The following is a 5934-nucleotide window of genomic DNA, read 5'->3' on the forward strand; positions in this document are numbered from 1 at the left end:
TATGCAAATATCCTCTGGGTGAGACATTTAACCTTAGGTTGTTCACATTCGACTTTCATGTTTCGGGCGTCGATCTTGTTAAGCTGGCCGTCCTATATACAGTAAAACCTCGGTGATACGATCACGGCTCGTACGATTTTCTGGGTGATACGAATTTTTCTGTGGTCCCGGCCAAGGCCCATTAGCCTACAATGTATTTGAGTACGGTTGTTGCGAACCGATTTGCACCCCGCAACGTTTGATACGAACGTACGCAGCGCACAGGTACGAACAGGTGCGGCCCGCGCTGTCGCGGAAGACGCGGCAGTCACGCGCGGGCGCGGGCATGCGCGACCATCAACGTTGCGTCGTTGCCTCCGAGATAGTGCGCGCGAATATTGGAGGCCTTTAGGCGCCTTCGCGTTTAGGTTACAGATGACGTTGTCGTCGCGCTTTCTTTTTTTTTCGATGCGTTGACGCGTGCTCCTGTGCTGGAGGCAGCAGCGTCTTTGTACTGTGTTAACACGTGCCTGCCACGTCGATGCAAGCCATGTCCCCGCAATCAGACGTTCTATGAAACAAGACTGAAACTTGGGCTGCGCGTCCGCCATGAAGTCCCATTAAAGGTGGACGATGACCCCAAGAGACGAAGCGGACGGTCTTGAAGGAGCTTGGCCTCCATCTATCGTGTGCAAAGCGCTTCTTAAGTCACTTTCGCCGCAGTACTGTGGTGTCATGCAGAAAAGCGTAGTAAGATCAGGAAGGGGCTACTAGCGGTCTCGGGGCACAATACATCTGGTTCATTAATTACACACGCGCGCGTGCACCTTATATACGAGTACAAGTATGATCGTTGTCGTTTAAAAACTTTACTGGCAACCATTCAGAGCTGTTCATGACGTCGCTGCGGCCCTGAAAAACACTGAATCAAAAGGTATGCCAACTTTCTTTTGTCGCATACTAATTTTATATGTTTTCTGGTGATACGAATTTCGGATGATACGAATATTTTTGGTAGCCCAGCGAGATTCGTATCACCGAGGTTTCACTGTATGTGTTCCTTTATTGGTCATACGTGTTCATTGCAGCCTTTTCTCTTTGCGAGATAAGTATTCATAATTGCAGACACTAATGCCAATATGCCACCCTGCATCCAGATAAACTGTTGCCATGGCGGCTACGTATGCCAGCATGCTCAAGTTCTGCCTACTAACAGCCATTCTTATTGCTGGATCGAGGTCGGGTAAGTGCTCTCCACGTTCCGTTTCCGCCGCCGTGATCATTATTATTTGTCTCGCACCTTCACTCGTCTGCAGAAGAATCCCACAAAGAAGACGCAAGTGCCCACAAGTACAACATTCGCCTGGCCAACGGGACCAGCTTCGAAATTACCACGCATGGCTTTCAAGAGTTCTCAAAGGTACCGTAGCTGCTCTCGAAGCTTGGCGCTCTGCAGGTGACGCCAAGCGTATACGTGTCTCGCAGGTTTAGTTCATGTAGCTCAGAAAACGATGCACCCAACAGACAGTCATTTAGCTTTAGATAGAACTCCAGAAAAAAAAAGCATAATTTCTGTAGATTGCGCAATCTCGTAATAGTCGACTGCCACACCGATGCGTCTGCGCATGCGTAGTTGAAGTCTGTATTGAGTCGTGTCGGCAGTAAATTTTCCATTTTGTAGTCAGCGCCTGTGATGTCTGTACCTCTTCCTTCGTCTTCGTTTTCAGCGCGCAGTTATTATTGGCAGTAAACCAACGGACGCATGCATTTCGCCTACGGTTCATAACAGAGGCTTGTTGAATCATAACAAAATCATCTTCTGTGTCGTCACAGTTTTCTTTTCTTCCTGCAGAGGCTGTTTCCACTCATATTTCGTTTTACGCGAAATGATCATTCCAGAGAAGTAGGCCGCAGTTCGTAATTTCTTTGGTGGGGTCCTGATAGAAGAGTCGCTTAAAGTATTCACAAAAGGACCAGATCAGTTAAAAGTAATGTCAGCTGAAGATGTTAGCTACTGCTATACGTGATATATGAAGTTTTGAAAGGGACTCCATTCTCTTTGTCTCTCGTTCGTCATACCGTTGACCATTTTGCGGCTTTGACCAAGTGCGGCCATTTCTTTACATGGAACTGGGCCATTTGCAATATAAGTTTCGGTCCATACATGCAAAAAACAACGTTAAACCTGGTATTATAACGGCTAAACTCTTGGCGTCTGTCCAGCGATGCGCTTGTTCGAAGTCTTATCCGTATCTCTGCCGCCGCTGCTAGGACGCGACTCATTGGCATCTTCAAAGAGTCATCCTCAGTGCCTCACGTAGCCGACGACACACCTGCAGCACTAAAACTCTTCAGTGATAACGTCCGAAGGGACTGCACAACGTGCCACGCGAAACCTAGCTGTTCACACTTTTTTCCTCAATCCAGGGAAGGGGAGCGGCCCTTAGTTGACTATGTGACGCGCTTGCTCAGTTCAGTTTATTGCTTTAAAGCAGGGTTTCCGTTGGACAGATTTGAAAAACAGCCAAAACTCAAGCTGAAAGTACCCAAAGTGGCCACCCCATTTAATTTTAACGCCACATTTATAGCCAAATAGAACAAAAGCGATATGATGAATAGAGTTTTTATTATCGAACAATAAACAATATAATTTTGCATAAGTGGGAACGTAGAATAAAGAGCACAATATATTTTTCCTCTTGCTTGGCCACAGGCAAGTTGCAAATAAATTGATAAATTATTTTAAGTTCAGGTCGCCTGCAGTCTGTTTGTCTACAATAGGGAGAGTTCTTGCCAAAGTAATCTTGGGCCAACGACTCAGTAGGAACATTAAAAAAGCTGAAGCTGTTTTTCCTTGAAGCCGTAGAACGAAGTACAAGGCCGGCTTCAAGTAGTGAAATCTGGTTGAAGATGAACAGCCATTTTGTTGCGGATATCTCTTTTTTGTCAAGTTCACACGCGAACAAGCGCTATGAATCAGCATTAAAAACTGGTGCGCAGCGTCAGCAGTGTGCTATAGCCACGCGCTTGCATGCGCGCAACTTCGTCACTGCAGCTTTAGTCCTGCCGCGTGTTGGGTACCTCGATGAGCAGCAGCCCGCTCGTGAGGGCAGGACATGCGCGCGCATCGGTTAACACGACAGAAAAGCTTGGAGACGATGGCTACGCTTTAGGGTTACTTTCTAGTTTATCTTCAAATAATAAAAAAATGGCTCCAGTTTAGCAGTTAGAAGTAGCCAGAAAGTAGCCATAGAGCCAACATGAAATTTTCATCGCCAGACAGGGTTGTGAAGCAGCCAATTTGGCACAAATTAGCCACCAGCGGCCACCCGGCCTTAAAGGCCCACATTGTAAATGGAAAGAATGTGGACCTTTTAGGTTGGGGTTGCCGTTACTCTGTGAAATGCTTGCGTCACTGCAATACGAAGATCGTGAACATTCACTAACACGTTCTGTTTGCTTTTTTTTTTCTCTCCACTATACGCAGTGCCTACAGCGTGGAGCAACAAAGGTGAATAGCTGCTTCTATTGACGTGCTTCCAATTGAAGTTTCCCAGGCGCAATGGTAACAATGTATATGTCAACCTCTTTCTGCAGGGCAACAACTCCGTAGAAATTGTCAAGTTCAACAAGGTAAGCTTCGTTGATTTGCTTCTGCTGACAACAGGCTTGAAACTACATGCAATTTTACGTTTTAATGCCTTGCTCGCCCTCTTTAAAAGTGCGGTTCTGGAAGCTAGAGTGGGCAGCAAAAGTCTGAAGTGAAGCCTGCTTTAAATTTCGAAGCCTCTCGAAGGTACATGGTTGGCCCCCAACCCTTCGCTCCTGTATGCAGACACCATGTGGTCTGTACCTACATAATTTTTACAACAGAGCTCTTAAGCTCGAGGTTTGCCGCGTGTCGTAGATGGAAAATTATCATCATCATGAACAGGCACGTGCTCAATCACTGCCCAAGCACTCTGTACTGATGGTGAACAAGAGAAGCTGAAACGTGCGGCGCCTAATCGGTATTTGCGCGCCCCGCCACGGTGGTATAGTGGTTATGGCACTCGACTGCTGACCCGAAGGTCGCGGGATCGAATCCCGGCCACGGTGGCTGCATGTTCGATGGAGGCGAAAATGTTTGAGGCCCGTGTACTTAGATTTAGGTGTACATTAAAGAACCCCAGGTGGCCTACATTTCCGAAGCCCTCCCCGACGGCGTCTCTCATGATCATATTGCGGTTTTGGGACGTTAAACCCGAGATATTATTATAATCGGTGTTTGCCTACCGCGGGTTCCCTTGTTAATTTTAAGCGGACCATTGTGGTGAGTAGTGGGATATGCCGAACTTCTGTGGCACATACGAGCTATAGGAGTTTGACAGCAGAGCTGTTATGGTCGATGTTTACCGTGCGTCGTACATCGAAAATTACCATCATCAGGAACCGGCACGCGCTCGCTCTCTCCGTCCTCTTCTTCACCGCCTTCCTCTTCTTCTTCGTTCCCGGAGCACGTGCATGAATTTGTCCGGCGTGGGATGTAGTAACTCTGATGGGTGAGAGAACGAGTACAGGGAGAGAGGGAGAGAGAAAGATAGAAAGAGAGAAATTCTTGGCGAGGCCAGATTCGACCCCGCATCCCTACCATCCGATGACGAGCGTCGTAACCACACAGCCATCCAGGCACGCTAGCAGAGCACAGCATAACCTTGTGTAGTATAGTATAGTAAGGAGGTGGCAAAGGGATGCGAGGGTGTGGAGGAGGGAAAGGAGGAGGGGAGAACGAGCATATACATAGAGAGAAACAGAAAGAGAAATAGGTGTAAAGAAAGGGAAGAAAAAGTGAACAAGAAGGCGAGAGAACGACTGCAGAGAGAGAGAGAGAAAGGGAAGACAGGCAGAAAAACATAGAAAGACAAAGAAACAAATAGACGTAGAGAGAAAGAAAAAGACACAGACTAAAAAAAGATAAAAAAGAGAGCATGCATAGCCATTCAAAGTATGGAATAGCAAGGGGTGGGAAAGACACAGGTGAGAGGGCAAAAGCCTAGCCAAGCCAGGACCATCCAGGTGCCCACCAGCTCTGGTGTGACCTAGCCCTGCGAGACTCAGTGCAAGCTTCGCTATTTTTTTTTTTTTTTAGTGTTTTCGACGTTAACGGCTGTCATTGTAAACGTGCCCGTTATGCCAAGCGATAAGAGGGTACGACGTTGGGCTGGGTGGTGTTGCATTGTTTGAAGTGAACGACAGCGCGTAAAACAAGGACGAAGAGAAGACGAACGACACCAGCGCTGATATAGGGGATGTTATTTTGTATAGTAATTATGACGTAAATGTGAAGAAAGTGGATGAAAAGATAACTTGCTGCCGGCAGGGACCGAGTGACGCGAGCAGGCAGAAAAAGGATGTTCCACACTCGCCGTCATGGCTACTAGCGGCGCTTACTAACACTCCGAGGTTTAAATGCACATATATACGCCATAATGTGGACGGGAGGACGACCGCCGCCGTAGCTCAGCGGTAGAGCATCAGACGCGTTATTTGAAGGTCGCAGGTTCGGTTCGTGCCGGTGGCAAGTTATCTCTTCGTTCACTCTACTTTCTTCACATTTACATCATAATTATTACAAAATAACATCCCCTATATACTTTCGTTGGGTTTCTTGTCTGTTGGTTCTAATTAATGTTGTGTCTAGCAAAGAAAAACGAGCCCTTAAAATTCCCCTTCTTTCGTTTATTCACCAGCGCTGATGTCGTTCGTGCTGTCATCGCCCTTGTTTTACGCGCTGTCGTTCACTTCAAACTATGCCAAGCGAGCTGAAAAAAAAAAAACGCGCTGCAATGATCTAAACAACATGCGCAATGAAATGGATTATTCAGGAGATTATACTTCAATACTAGCGCACGCGTACTGATTACGCCCACATTAATATGCCTTTTTACCTTGGAATCAGTTTGTAAGCTCTTCTAT

Source organism: Rhipicephalus sanguineus, chromosome 1 (genome assembly GCF_013339695.2).
Source record: "Rhipicephalus sanguineus isolate Rsan-2018 chromosome 1, BIME_Rsan_1.4, whole genome shotgun sequence".
Taxonomy (NCBI): Eukaryota; Metazoa; Arthropoda; class Arachnida; order Ixodida; family Ixodidae; genus Rhipicephalus; species Rhipicephalus sanguineus.